Source organism: Melozone crissalis, unplaced genomic scaffold (assembly GCF_028551555.1).
Source record: "Melozone crissalis strain CALT ecotype California unplaced genomic scaffold, PUWL_Pcris_2 ptg000081l_1, whole genome shotgun sequence".
In the NCBI taxonomy this organism is placed as follows: Eukaryota; Metazoa; Chordata; class Aves; order Passeriformes; family Passerellidae; genus Melozone; species Melozone crissalis.
In genome coordinates, this window is record NW_026535858.1 from 9378061 (window position 1) to 9394372 (window position 16312).

At 39.0% G+C, this 16312-nt stretch overlaps 1 protein-coding gene and 1 non-coding gene across 4 annotated transcripts in view; both read right to left on the reverse strand.

Annotated features, from left to right (window-relative positions):
* Positions 1–16312, reverse strand: part of MACROD2 (mono-ADP ribosylhydrolase 2) — an 849661-nt gene that overhangs the window by 453232 nt on the left and 380117 nt on the right. The gene's annotated exons all lie outside the window — the stretch shown is intronic.
* LOC128946660 (U2 spliceosomal RNA) lies at positions 8145–8334 on the reverse strand. The gene has a single exon (XR_008483981.1). It is a non-coding gene; the product is annotated as a U2 spliceosomal RNA (small nuclear RNA).

A 16312-nucleotide genomic window follows, 5' to 3' on the forward strand; every position in this document is an offset into this window, starting at 1 on the left:
GGGCATCTTAATTATCCCACCCATGACATGAATGCTTTTGGAAGATAAAGCCTGTAATTAACTTGTTGCCAAACAATATGTTTACTGTCCCTGAAGGTCAGTTCTAGTATAAAGGCATAAGGACACTTAACTTTGGGAGAGGTGCACTGTGACTGCCATCAAACATTAACCAAGTGGTCATCCATTATCTACAGTAGCAGCAATGCAGAGTAGGAAAATATTCTAAGCACCATAAAATGACTTTGCTAAGATAAATCTCTACTGCAACACACAAGGCTTGCAACACATAAGTATAACTGGAGATGGGGTGCTTGACCCATGGTAACCAGACTTGTTAGAAATTCCACTTAATCTCAGTAGTCAGTTGGTAGTAGGAGAATTTGCTCAAGACAGTCAAACAAGAGTGCTCCTGTACTATGGAAATCTGTCCTTGCTGATTGCCCTTGTGGGGAGAATTTAGGTTTTCAAACTGTTTTTAAAGATTATACCAAAACAACTGTGAGAGCTCCTTGCCTTGTTTAGTTCTGAATTTAAATTAGAAATTTGCATACCCCAGTTTGAGTAAGAAACCTGAGATCTGAAAAGGGCAGGGTGAGGATGTAAAAGTACAGGTGTAACAAGGGATTTCATTAGCCCTGCACAAAGCCATGAAGGGCAGCTTAGCCCTCCTGGAACAATTCCTATAGCAAAGTATAGAATTTCTCTACAAAGTATAGTCTCCTGTTCCAGGGAAATGAGAAAGTAACCATCTTTGAGTAGAGATCTCCTATAATACCACAATTCATTGTGTGCATGAACTAGGAGAAGTAGAAACAGGAAAACAAAAAAAAAAAATACAAACAATGCAATAAAATTAAGGAAAACTATATTAAATAAATTTACATAAAACACTTCTATGTTGTTGTGCCCAGTCTCTGACTCACATCATCATCATTATTCTGTATTTTAACAGGAAAACTAACAGACACTTGGCCCTTCCTTTGCTTTGAGTTCTGCTTACAGTCAGACAGATGGAAGGAATGGAAGGCAAAGAAAAGCAGCTAAGAAAATCACGGGGGAATAAAATCATCTTTGCCCAGCCAGACCCACTCTTTCATCCCACGCTCACAGCATGCTCTCCTTCTTGTAGAGGAATAGGTAACAACTGAGAACTTGTGTTTTCCCCAAAGTATTGGACAATATGGGAACAACTTGTGAAGAAATGGCATATGGAAGAACCTAAACATGGCAAACAGGCAAGAGTGAAAAAAGTAAACAGGAAAAAGAAATTTGGATGAGAAAATAGGAAAGATGAAAATGTTGTCTATTCACATGAAGGAAGGAAGGATTCATCTACAGAAGGGAAAATATTATGGATTTAAATAGGGAAAGAAATAAGAAATCTGGCATGCCAGAATCAATGAATGTACGGCCTGGAGGAGGAAGGGCAGTCTGGAGACATTCACATGCAGGTGTGACCATTAACATTGCACTGAAGTAGTAAACAAAGACGTTCTTTAGCCATATAGCAGACCATTACTTTGTAGACTTTGAATTTGTACCTTTGATCTAAAACTAGTTGATTCAAGTCTGTGTTGTTTGAAAACCTCCTGTATGTCAGCACTTAGAGACTGGAATAGCTTGTCTGTGTTGAAACATGGACTATTTGCAGGTTTTCCATTGAGAATAGATTGGATTTCAAATTCCCCCACTTAGTTACCAGAGGCCTTTCCATCAGCTGGAAACACTTTTCAATCCATCTTGCCAACTTTTGACCTATGCTAGTTACTTTTAGAAGGTGAAACCCATCAGGATCAGGCATGGATAAGCAATTCTCCACTGAGAGCATGTCAAATAGATATGCAGCCTCCCCTGAGCCAGAATGCAGCAAATGTGCATTTCTCAGGAAGGGACATTTAGAACTGTTCATATGGAAGCAAATAACAAGAACTTATTTCAGTCTGCACTTCTCTTGTAGCTCAGTGTAGGCATCACACATGCTATTTACTTTCTGAAACAATACTGGAGAGTGCTGTTTATGTGCTGCCTATAGACCATCTAATTAAAGAGCAGAGCATATTAAAGCAATTGAAAAAAAAGTAGTTTGTTTCTGCAGCACAAAAAGAAGAGTCTGACTGCTAGGCAAAATAACTGACATACTGTTACACTGTATATGTTTGCCTGAATATGATGGCATAACAAGCTACTATAAAGTAAGATAAGGCTGATCTCAGCCCAAGAACTTTCCACGTTCTTCCTTCACTACTGCAAGTGTCAGGCAGCTGCAAGGTGAGTTTTGACTGGGCTCCCACCATTTTATGTGAAATGGAAGCTCTGTCTCTATGGATGGCTGGAAGCTCATGGCACCTGAAGCCATAACAGTATTATCCTACAATATAGCACATGGAAATACACCCAAGTCCTTCCTCATGTTCTTCCCATCTTTACTCTTCAACATCCATCCATAATTTTTTATCTTTTTTTTAACAAGTCACCACATGTCCAGCTCTGATGTCTCTTTAATTCCCCAGATGAGTTCTTAACTTACTTGTTGCTTGAAGGAAGGGAAGCCTCCTGCAGGCTGGCTGCACCCAGCAGAGAATACAGATGCCTTGTTGCAGCAGGAGGGAGAAAATCAGAGCTGAAGTCATTATCCCCTTCACCACCACTCCTCTCCATCCTCTGTGTAAACTCTCTGACAGCATTCCCCTCTTATCTTCTTCAAAGGTGTCAAGCAAAATGAAAAGGTTAGACTTGAAGGCTTGTATGTGGCCTTTAGATTAGACAACTCACTAAAAAAAGCAAAAAAACCCACCACCAACAAAAAAACCTACACACAGCAAAATATTTTTAAAATCACAGAAACACAAAGGTTCAAGGACTTAGCTGAATTACCCATGCTTTAATACTCTTCCACAAAGAAATACTCAGTATCATGCTTCCCAAAGTGACTGGGGAACCAACCACAGGACCAAAATTTTGCTCCAGTATCCAACAACGTATTGCAGATGCAAATCCCCACACTTTGGAGCACTATGCTCCTTTATGTTGCCCTTCATACAGAAAGGGATGCTAAAAATGAAAAATCTAAGTTCTCAGCTTCAATCTGGTTGGGGCTTTCCCTTGTATTTTCTGTATTTAGCATCACCCTGTTAAAATTGTCCTTCCCTCTTTCACATACCCACATTTTCTTTCCTTGTTCTGGTGGAGGCTGTTTGGACAATTACCCAGCAAGAAGTGCAGACAGTGCTGTGAAACCCTCTAAAAAGCTCAGGTCACAGGCTACCACTCAACTTCTCTCACAGCCAGAGCCATAGGTCAAGTTTCTCATGGAAAAAAAAAAAGTAATATTACTAAATATTCAGGCTCCAGTGCTATGTATCAGGACATGTCCACTGGATGATGGATTGCCCTACATATGGATAAGCATTGGTTTGTTACCCCAGCTGAATGGAGTAACTTCTAGAGTAGTTCATAAGCCTTTGCACCTCACCTTTTAGGCTTTCAGTCTTTTAAACACAATTCAGAGGTTTGGGGTAAAAATATATGGACTTTAGTTTTGCATCAACACCACACATGCTCAAAACAACTTGTTATCTAACGTTCATCTGTTTGTCTAGAAAATAAATGTCAGTACTGTCAGGAAAGGGAAAAGTTTATGATTAAACTCCAGCTATATCATCGCTCATAATATTTGCTTGAAGACAGCAAAGATTCAGCACTTGATTTCTCATCCACCACTTTGAAATAGTATTGCAGAGAAGCCATACAAAAGAATACTTACATAGAAACACACAGCTTTACAGTCAATGTTGTTTTCTAAAAACCATTTTGGAATTAGTACAGTTTTAGGGTAGAAAAGTAATTCAACAAAATATCGCACAGGATGACGGGACTAAGCACAGAAATCAATTTTGTTTAAACACAGGTAGATATCGAGCCCATGATCTGCAGCAGCCCAATGGAAAGCCAAAGTGCACTTTTCTGTTGTCCTAATGGACTGCTTTAAACATGAAGAAAATCATGCATTTCTCCAGCATGAAATCTCCCCTCAAAGTGGAACAAAGAAACCACCCACTTTTCCAGAATGTAATTTCCAGAGTAATTAATCAACTCAAATCACTACCCCCCCTCCCCCTCCAATCAGTCCTACCCATCTGTGAAAATCACTGAGGGAAGCCCAACCTGAGAGTCATTGTGGGATGCCTGATCTACATTATATTCATATTCAATTGCTCAAGCCATAGCACAGATAAAATGGCAACATGTTAGGGCATAGTGCAGAGACCACATTCCTATCCCATGAATGATGCTCTCAAATGAAAAAAGAGCTGTTACACTGTTGCAGGCTAAATTAAGAATAGCAATAACAAAATACTATACCTTTGAGTATTATGAACATGGAATTAAGTTATTTATTCAAAGTATCCCATAACAGCAATATAAGCAATAGGCACAGGCACTTTACTTTTTTCATGTACTGATGAGTTTTGCATGTATATAGCTCGTGTCTTGCCATGTCATGACTGCAGAATGACAGCAGATACTTATCCACTCAGCCTTAATTAATTTACTCCCAAATGAATACTGCATTTAGAAGGAAATGTAATTTTATCCTAGAAAAGCACTTCACACAAACAGGACAAAACTGTTACCTCATCTGATTTGTATCTATTTTCTAATCACACAAGAGACTTACTATAAAAGAATTCAAAATTATTCTAAAAATATGCAGCTGCTATTGCAGATAAATATTCCATCTTCCTCTCTGGATGAAATCTTTCTGAGGGAAATAGCAGACTTGCTTAAGGCTTGTTTTTCTTACATCTCATGTGGACATGCCTAAAGCACTCATATCACTTTTCCATCAAACTTTACATCACCTATGTGGAAATATCTACAAGTTCAACAATGTTCTGCTGCTTGTGTTCTGCTATTTCGGTGTTTTAATTATGTTACTTCACGTGGCAGAATGAAGTTTGACATTAGTATTGAATCTCATAAATCATCGCTTTAAGAAAATGCATTCCCTTGAGGAGAGGTAATACAGGTCATATGGGAGTCCCTCTTTTAGCTTCAAACCTTGTTAAACAATCTTAACTCTTTTCAGAAAGTCAGTGGTAGGATTGTGCCTTCTGAGGCACATAAGAAGAAAGTTATATATTATTGCTTTTTGTATTTTTTTTCTATTTGTGGTGGAAGTTTTTAAAGACTAGTATTAGGAGTCAAAAAAAAAATGAAATTAAATGTGAATTCAACATTAATTCAACAGTGCTGGCTCTGAAATAAAGGTATGATAACACAGTGTCTCAGATGAACAGTCAACATAGTGCTAGAGATACAGTGTCCCTAACATTTCCTTCTCCTTTTTCATTTTTCTTCATCCTTTCAAAACATTTTACTAAGGAAATGGCTGATGATATAAAACAAAAACCAGTGTACCCCACATAAACATGAAAAAAAAATTTTACAATGATACTCAGTGATTCAAGATGGCAGAAGCTTACACAGGCTTTACAAATAACAAAGCTAACCATGCTGCAATAAATTACACTAGAACTATTTTCTTAGAATGCCAATTATTGTTTTTGTAAGGGTAAAATCATGATCCCATATCACTCTCTAAAGGGAGCCAATCAATCTGGTCTGTTTTATTTACTAATGAAAGTTAAGTTTTAAGTTGGGGCAGCAGAAATTTTGCACTTGCATGGCACAGCTTCGACAGGAATGTGATCTTATGCTCTGAATCCCATAGGGATGCACACAGACAGGGACTGATATCAAACACTATGATAGCAGCAGACCAACTGCAGTAATTCACAAAGGCTCAGGTATTTCTGTTTCTTCTTACCTGCAAAAATGAGATGGTGGAAGTGCGCCTTTCTTTAAAAGGAGAAGGTGGCAGTGCACCATTCTTTCAGGAAATCTGTCCAGCTCTTTCTGTTGTTGTTGCCAATTCTCTCAGTTTGTGCATTAATGACACGCCAAGGAGCTCCTCTCCCAGGGTGCCCCAGCTCAGCTGAGGAGTGGCAAGAGCAGTGGATGCTCAGTTTCCTAAATTAATGAACACTCTGCACTCCCTTTTCCGTGTCTATTGATAAAGGAAGACTTGGCTACTGCCAACCACTCTACTTTTGACCCAATGCACTGTGAAAAGGCTTTCTGCATGCTAGAAATCTGCACAGCAAAATGCAGATGTCTGTTTCTCCAAAGTCTGTCTCTGGGAGGCACAGTGCATTAGTACCTGTGACCTCACCCAGACCACCTGGGTTTAAGGCACAGAACCACTCAGGAGTGGGAAAAAAGGCAAATTGATGCCACTACTTTTTGGCTGAAAATAATAAATCTAGGATCCTATGGGCAAGTGGCACATGAATCCTTCTGTGCTCTGTTGTAGGAGATGCTCTCCCAAAGAACCAGCATGTATGGGCTGATCTGGGGGTAATGAAACCTCTTCTTGAATGCTGGCCTGTGTCACAGGTTTAAGTAGCCTGTGAGGTCTTGAGCTGGTCTTACCTGGGTGCATATAATACACGCTAAATTAATTTTCTCAGAGAGAGAGAAGAGAGAATCAATATTTACCCCAGGATCAAAATGCTTTTCATTTCAAGAACTCAGCTGTCTAGAAAAACAAGGAACAATCATTTTGTTCCCATGACAAACAAAAGCTTCCTTGCCAGTAGACACTGGATATTGACAATAACCTGTGAGCATCACAGCATGCATGGTAATGAGATGGCATTTTGCTGCAGTGGATTTCTGTCTTGTAGACTTCTGGGTTTGAATCCAAGCAGAAATATTTAAAAAATCAAAATGTAGTATTTTCCATTAAATAGTAACATGAAAATAATAACAATCAACAAGCACTTCCACATCCCCCACCTAAGCTTTATTTAACTTATTCTAATTGAAATACTGACGCTATAAATAATGACTAATAAATCACTCAGTGATTCAAAATGCAAGGAACATGAATTTTAGGGGTTTTTTTTGAAACTATTATTTTACTGCAATTAAGTTGGTAGTGCACCAAGCTACCACCAAAAATGTCACAGCAAATTAACTTCCTTTTTATTAACCATGGCAGGCAAAATAATTTTAAAAAGTGAAGGTGTCTTGGTAATGAGACTTAACTCAAGGAAACTAATTTACAATGACATGGGTTCCTCCATTCTGTATTACCTCACGCACTTAATAAAACACGCTTGAAGAGTCAAATTCTTATGTCATCTAAAAATTATTGTGATCACTCTCTATCTAAACCGTATGAATTTTATTTCTAATACAAGACCCAGTTTTCACCCTGCCATATCAACATGGCTTTCAGTGGCCTGATTGTGTTTCAAAAGATGTCATGAGCCATGCTTGTGACCACCTGCTGCATTACATGGACCTCAGCAGTGACTGCCACAGGCATGATAAAACCAGCTCCTGTAAGCCAACCACTGACTGCAGCATGTATGAACTGGACCTCCAGTTTACAAAATGGAATTTTGTCAGCATTTAATCAGTCAAAAACGTTCAAGTGAACACCAGCTCTCCATGCTTCTTGGTTTTTTTATATATTTTAAACACCTGCCTTTAAAAAATAGCGTTTCGTCAAAGATACTGATCACATCTATTTCTTTCTAACGCTCCTTAATCAAACCAAAGCAAATCCTGAATGTTGCATTTCACCATCATGCAGAGTGTTTCTATCTGCTGCACTCTGCAGTTATTTCTGATTGCTATTTATCTCATTTTTCAGAAAAGCACTACCTGTAAGAGTGGTCAGTGAAAATAAACAGCACCAGTGATGCAAGAACAAGAAAAGACCAAGTGTAGGCTCACTGCACCCAGCAGGTACAAGGTACCACCCAGTCTTGGGGACAATAATCTAAATGTACAATACTGAACATCACAAAATATATATTAGTACAGACTGAGAAGGCAGTGAAAATAAGATTAAAATAGAATCAGAAGTGCTATTTTATTTTAGTTGTTTTTTTATTTTTAATTTTATTTTATATGGGGTTTTATGGAGGCTCGGGAACTCACTGAGCTGAAAATTGGTGGGAATTAAGAGAACACTGTGGAGAGGCATAATCTATGTTTGCTCTGCTCCTGCTCTTCCCTTCGCATTCTTTTATGGTCATTAAGGGACTTGTTGCTTTTTTTTTCTTTTTTCTTTTCACACCATTCTAGAAACACAGCAATAGCAGGCTTCACGCATGGAGAGGACGGCGTAAGCTCCTAGTACATTTCCCAGTCCCCAAACTCATTTAATATAAAATCCTCCAGCTGAGGACATAACAGATATTAAACTGATAAAAACATATGCTGCACTTGATCTTTGCCAAAAGGTCAAGAGGCAAACACGATTCAGCAGACTCGATGGTTTCTTGCTCTGACTCAGTGCGCACGCTGAGACTGAATCATCCCAAGATTTTAACACCAGGGTAACAACAATTATGCAGCTTTATCACTCAGATTTATTTCAAAAAGCTGCAGACAGACTACAGACCCCAAATAACTCGCTCCAGGATCTCAATGAGCTCATGATTTTACACACACAGGAACTGTTTCAGGACAGGAGCTTGGGTAAGTTAATGATGCCATGTCTAGCCTGCCAAAATATTTCAGCCTTGATCTGATTATTTCTTCTATGGTAAACCAAATAAAGAGAGAAAACACCTAGTCCTTCCCTCTGGCCACCAAGCTCCTGCAGCTTTGATGCCCCCAGCCCCAAATATTTAAGGAATCTTCTGTTTTCTGATTTGTAAAGGGTGTTTTTAGAAACACATCTCCCCTGCAGAAACTATTTCACAAAATTCTAAAAAGCTGAGGGAATTTTGAATAAATAACTTATTAAAACCGGAATTAGTGCAGTGCGTTTTCTTAATCCTTGCTGGACTCATTAGAGCATCTTACACAATAATTCAAAGACTAAATACCAGCCTTGGTAAAGCACAATTGCTCGGTATCAAACTTCACCATAAATTAGCAGAGAAACTGTCCACACATGAAGAGCACTAAGTCAATGCTGCTAAAGCATCAAAAAACCATTCCTGTGCATGGAAACAGAAAACATCTTTTGAAGTTAATGAGTAATAACAAAAGATATGTTAGTAACTTGGAAAAAGACAACTATTTCTTGAAAATTATTTTCAAAAATGCTTTGAAAAAAAACTTGGAAGCCTTTTTACTACCAATGATATTTTCAATCACTCACCATAATCACTAATTGTTTGAAAGAATACAACAGCAGGTCACAAGGTGAAAGGAAAGGTATTGTCACAGCAAGACAAATTTAATATCCTGATGTTGGTGCTCCAAGATGCACAAGACAATCAGCCAGTTATAATGTAATTGTTTAATTTTCAATACAGAGTGTTTAGTGAATCATTATCAGCAAATCCACTGGATTTTAATGAGTTAAAATATTTTAATAGCATAGCTTTGTTACTCTGTTTAATCACCTTTCCCTAAGGCTCTGAACAACATTTAAGCATGTGCTTAATTTGCTATTGAAGTCAACAGAACGAACAATGAATGGTCAAGTTCAGCATGTGCTTAATGAGATTTACTGAGCCAGAATGCGGAAAACTCAATGTGAGCACAATCAAAGCCCTGAGGTATTAGCCAAGTCCACCCTGAGTTTCCCTGAAGATACAGGGCCTCCAAAAGGTGAATGAAAATTTTATTTTATTATGACATGTCTACTGCACACCCACATGTCTGAAATATTTATGTAGCAAAACACATACCAGACTTTGTAGGTCTTTAAAGTAGCAAAAGAAAAAACTTTGGATTTAGCCTAAAATACTAACTAACTGGAAGATTCTGTGGAATTTTGTTTAGTGTCAGTAGCTTCACAATATTTTTTGACATGAAACAACTACTGATTTGTCTGATGTTTCCTCCAAAAAAAAATGTTGTATAATTTAGGTGTTCTGGGAATGGAGGAATGGAGCTAACATTTATATTTCAGTTATCTGTTCCTCTGTGAAAAAGAAGGAACTTAATCCAATATTACTACCCCACTTTCTCAGTCACTCAGGCAAACTCTGTAATCCTCCCACACCTGCATATGAACATCTGCATCGTACCAGTTGATACTTTTTCTCAGACTTAATTAAATTAAATCAAATCACCTGCATGCCTTTAAGTCCCCTTCTTTACTACCACTTCTTCTAGAGCAGGCAAGTTCAGTTTAACAAACAGCAACTCAATGAGCTTTGAATGCAGCACATAAAATACAGAGCTGTACTTTTCTATTTCCTGTGACATTTAAATGGCCTAAGCGAACATTTAATTTGATTGCAATTAATAAATATTTTCTTGACAGTAAATATTAAAAAAGGGGTTTGATTTCGGGAGAAAAAAATTCTTCAGATTCCATACTCATTATAAATGTTCAAATCTGACTTCTCCATATTTTAATTCTTTCTCTTTTAGCTTATATGGAGAATCTGGTTTTGGCATCAAATGTCACTGAGACTGTTTGGGGCTTTTTGCCCTGCCCAGAAATAATAACAGTGATTTGGAGAAATATTTAGCAATTTCTCTGAACAACATACAGTCACCAATCCTTTCTCTAATGTGCTGTCAAAATCAGACAATCTGTTAAAGAAAAAAAAATTAACATTTAAATGTTGAATATAAATGTTACTTCAAAATGGCAGTCATCAGCATGGGAAGGAGTTAATCTTCCCCACTCTTTTTCTAAGAGTAAAAAAGGCAAGGAACAGCTGTCACTCAGGTGATGGATACAAGCTGCCAGCCTTTTAAACAGCAGGTACAGCATTTGAGCTCTGAATTAATTAGCATTCAGAAAGTCTAAACACGGCTTGATAACTCTGCAAGATGATTTTTGTCCCTTCCTGCAAATTAATACTGCTATTAAGATGAGCAAGGGCACAATGCAGATCGTAATTGTACCCATTAAACAAAGTTTCACAAGTAATGAATTGGAGGCTCTTGCCAAGAATGCATCAAGTCAAATAAAGCCTTGCTGCAAATAACAGACGCACAGGAATCCATCTTCGCTTTTTCACGGCATTCACAAAGCCACATACAATACGGATTCCTGGGTAAATGCACAAAATGTTTTCTGCATATCAGGACAGGCTTCTCAAAAGTTCATCTTTTTAAATGTTTAAATAGTGGCTTTGTCTCAGAAGCATTGGGGCTACTTCCATTCAGGAGACACTCCTAGCATACACATATATCCTGAAAGGGAGTTAACAAGGCCTCAGAGATTATGCTTATAATGTCTTAAAAAATAAGGCCTCCCTCCATCAATTACTGCTGCAGCACTGCATCAAAGTCTACACAATCCATGTGGAAAATCTTCCTCCTATATTTATCATTGCCTTTAAACGATGAGCATATTTTATAAAGCACAAAAATGATTGATATCAGAATTTAATGATGTTTAATAAGTGGCCATCTGTCAACAGTCAAGGAGTAAAAAGGAAGCACATTATTATTTCCCAAAAGACTAGAAATATTGATGCTAATTAAAAGGCACATTATCATTATCTCAAAGCAATGTCTAAACACTAATCAGACTTCAGGTCCAGGGCAGGAGAAAGAGGGAGAACTATGGATATGAGAGCTCCCCAAATGGGTCACAGGATTTGAGAGTCTCCAAACTGGTGTTATGATAGCACACAGATTGGAACTTGGCAAGTAGCTCAACTCTTCAGAAGAAACCTTTGGTGTATTTTTACAAAGATTTGTAGATGAAAAGAACCGTGCTAAACATGGGCCTTCACTATTTATTATTTCCAATTTTCCAGCCACCTTATTTCACAACAAAATAAAAGTTGTGGTGCCCAAACACATGATTAATTGCGCCATACTAAACTGCAACGTACTGAGTACATTTAGCTGAGAAATAGCTCAATGTCACATTTATATACAGGACTTATGTGGTCAAATAGACCAAAACCTGCACAAAAAGGAACAAAACCCATGCACATAGTGTCTTGAAGCACTTTTGCCTCTTTGGGCCTCTAGGAAGACCCTGCAGGGTTCAGGATGCTTCAGCTTCTCCTGCTGAGTGCTATGGAGGAGGAAGGTACATGAAGGTAGGTGGTTCCATCTGCCACTCATATTTGCCTGGAGCTCTGCCTTAAATATTAATAGTCAGTTTATTACCTTTTAAAACACTGGATTTATTGCCATTTTCACAATTCATCTTGATCAGAACCTCTTTTAAGCAAGCAAACCTCTCCTAACCTCAAAATCCATGCTTCCTATTCTGAGGCCATCCAGAGCCTACAACATACTTTTTGCCTCAGTATGTAGAAGCTGATGAGACCCTTGGCATTTATTGCCTGCAGAGAGGCACAGTTACAGGCCACTGGCAAATGTTTTCCTGCCCTTGAGATATGAGAGATGTGTGAGCAAGATATGACTGATCCTACCTCCCACATCGTGGAAACTCTATGTACAGTCCCAGGTTTAGCAATACTGACTCTGAGCCAGGCCCAGCAGCTCACCAACTCCATGAGGTTTGATGATGTTAGAAGGAGAATACAGAGGAGAGATGCAGAATATTCCTGTGCTGAAGGTAAGCAAAGCATAAACAAACATGAAGTAAAAGGAATACTGGGAACAGGTGGAATGAATATAGGGATGACAAAATCACACTGAAAGCATAAAAATGGCACACTGAAAGTATCCCAGGCTGGAGAAAAGCACAGCTACCCTGGCAGTCGAGGCCCAGGGGCATGAGTACCATTCCTAATTGAGAGCAGGCATTTTCCCCACGGTATTTTTACTGGCTAACTTTTTCACCTATAATTGCCACTATCAAATTACCATCTCCATTGTGCAAAGCCACCTCTAGTCTTCCTCCTCAGGTCAAGGAACCCATTCATCACTGTCGAGTGAAGCATATTTTCATTTTTACTTGTCATTTTCAAACCATCACTTCACACAGGTGTGACCTCTGATCCTGACTTTCCTTCCAACACTCCCCTTGCTCTACTCTGATAGTCCTCCATTATCTCCTCCCTGAGAAATATTAAAAAATTTTAAAGGAGATGTTCCTGGCTTTGATTACCCTATTCCAATATAACTCCTTGATCTTCAGCATAAACACTTCAATCATTCTGGCATTTTCATTGACTCAAATTAAATGCAGAGACAGTAATTATTTCACAATCCCCTTGCCCTTTCATACACAAGTCTTCTGCCTTATACAATGACAAAGTATTACCTCCCAGACTCTTAATGGTTCAGATACTTCAGATACATTTTGGATATGAATCTGGCATGAGGGGACTCGTAAGTAAACCTTGTGAGGCTTACCCAGTACTAATTGTGAGTGATTACAGTGCTTTTCTCATGTTGAGCTCCAATGCTCAAACACGATGTGAGCCATACAATAGTTTCACTGATTAACAGGTTCCTTGGGGTGCTCATGACAATGAAGTTTAAGATCCCCTGCATTTTGCAGCCTCTAAATGTACATTCAGCAAAGCTGAAGAAAAAAGTAAATTCAAAGTACTGTTTACATGAATTGGAGACTGGACACTTCGACAGACACACAGAAATGAAAAACACCATCAGTATCCAGTTTTACTTATGTTATTTACTTCCATATTCACTACATTTGTTTTAAACTGGCAGTAAATTCTTTATTCTTGGTGCATCCCAGATTTGCCTTCTGACTCTGTGCAATTGTTGTACATTGTATAGCTGTCAGAGCAGAAGTGGCATGTATGAAAAGCTGGATAATTGTAAGTTGGGGCATATGGTACTAGAGAGAATGTAGGGGTTAGTAGGAAGAAGGGGGTTTTGTTTTGATTTTTTCCAAGAGTCTGGATATGACTAAAGCTTTTTCTGGTGGGCAAAGAAAATATCACATGTTTATCCATTTCTCCACAATTTGAAAATTTGCTTGCCTTTCCCCCCCCCCCCCCCATTTTCTTTGGGGATTGTTGGATGGGAAGAGAAGAAGGGCAGAAGTTATGTTTAACATTAATTCTTATCTACACGACAAATAACAGACCTTCCTTCTGGTTTGTTTCTTGTGTCCTAAGAAAATACATTCTCAAAGAGCATGCATGACATTGATTTTCACCAAAAAAAGCACTGAAATGAGCTAGCTGCTGTGTAAACAGGTCAGGCTTCATACCTCACATGCATTGAAATGACCAGCACAGTTCACTCTTATCAAAGGTATTGCTTCAAGCTGATTGCTGACTCAAGACAACAACACAACCCTGGTCACAGTGAGTTTCTAAGCATTTTCTCTGCAGCTGCAGGGTATAGAGGGTTTTCTGTTTGTTTTGCTTTTTTCCCCCTCTTTCATATGAAACCTCAGATTCTGGAGTACAGTTTGGCAGCACCCAGGCTGAAATCACTGCCAGTTTCCTAGGGTACAGAATCTCTAATAACACAAAGCCCTGACTATCTACTTGCCCAATAAATAATCAAAATTTTCTACCACAACTGTGCTTAAAATATACAACTTCTTGTTACTCTCTCTTGCTTGCAGCTAATCCTTTCTGTCAACAGGGTTTCATCTGCAACAAGCCTGCCTGTGACATGCTAGGTCCCAATACATCTCTCAACAAATCTCCCGTGTTCACTAAGCAAAAAGGTTGCAAAAAGGACCACAGAGACAGAGCCTCTCTCCTCTAATGGGATCAGAAAGGCGGCGCTTTCCCCTGGAAGACGCTCATCGAAGGCAAGGCTGGGAGAGACAGCGCGCTGGCAGGGAAGTCCCAGCTCACATATTGCATTTCTGGTGTGTGGGAATCCATAAAATCAGGGGGAAAGCTGCAAAAAGCAAGCCTCAGAGACAGCAGAACTGTTATTAGATCTAAGCAGTAGCCATGAGATAGGTCAGCAGAAAAATTATGTAAAAGGTAGAAAAGCAAGGACAAATAGAACAATGGTTTGTGTATTAATGCTTGTCTAGAATAACTCCCTAAGCTGCAGAAAAGTATATATAGTGAGAAATTAGGAAGTTTGAAGCTTAATAATGGAGCTCTGTGCATTGTGTTTTAAGGCTTAAAAGCAGGTATTGTATTCGAAATAGGCAAGCCTTGTTTTAACCAAAGGTACCTGCGCTTATAGTGATTGGATAGAACTACTCTCAACGTGCTTTTGCTTTGTGTGATTGGTCAAAAATCTTATAAAGTTGTAACATTAGGTTCTTGGTCTGCTGCCTGGGATGTGAGCTGATGGCAACTTCCCATTGTCATAACCATGTAATGAGACTGATGCTGGAAAATAAAACAGCTCAAGGCCCGTTCCCAGCAGTCCTGTCCTGTTTGTGATTTGTACACAGCCCCCGGCCGGAGATACTGGTGCATGAGCAGAACAGAGCAGTTGTGATATTTGTGTTCCTGAAAGGCTTCTCTGTCAGGTTCAATTATTGGTCACACTGTCATGCTGGAAAGCTGATCCAGGTGATGTTTGCTTCATACTCAGCAATTTTGAACACTGTTTTTTTAGCTTCAGGGGCTGGCATTGTACATTGTCCCAAGTCTTGCTCTTTAGGACTACTTCTTCCTTTTTTCCTCCCCTCTTCTGCCTCTGCTTCAATTTAACACTTCTTCACTTTGCCCCACATATCAAAAGCAAATGCATGAGGTGGCAAAAACTGGATGTATTATTTTCACCAGCAGCAAATTACCAGAGGCTTCCCTTGGTTTTGCAGAAGGGATAATGGGAATAAACTCCATAAGAGCCATTTATTCTCCCCACTTACCCAATGCCTGGCCCTGTACCCACAGCAGCCTTAGCTTAATGTGCAGCTGCTCTCCTGAAAAACACTATTACATGGCATGGCTGCTTTCTCCCAGTTTCCCAGGGAAAGAGCTCCATTTTCGTCTTGTTGACAAGGAAATGAAAGCTGCCCTCAAATTCACTGTATAGACACTTAACACCTTGGGGGATGTTTTTCCATCTTATCTGAGATTTTAAACCAGTTCCCACAGTTCACTGCGCTTCTCTGAAATCTGCTGCCAAGCCAAGAGTTTCAATTCACTCATTGGCCCAAAGTACTGCTAAAGCTGGTCTTGATGAGTGTCAAACTGCTAATAAATGAGAGATACCACAACAGCCATTAAATCAAAAATTGCAGAGACTCTCATTTTGTCTTCTGAGATGTCTGAGGAACAGTGTGCCTCTATCTGAATATACACATTCTCAAATGGAAAGACAAAGTTAAACTTGTGCCTGAATTAACTGAGCCTCCATTTAACTGAGGCTACTTTGAAAAGGATATGGTCTGCCATCAAAACTGATTCTGTTCTTGGACTGATTAGATGGGGCAGCAGAATGACAGAGTTCACCCACTGACATGTCAGCTGACACTCTACACAAT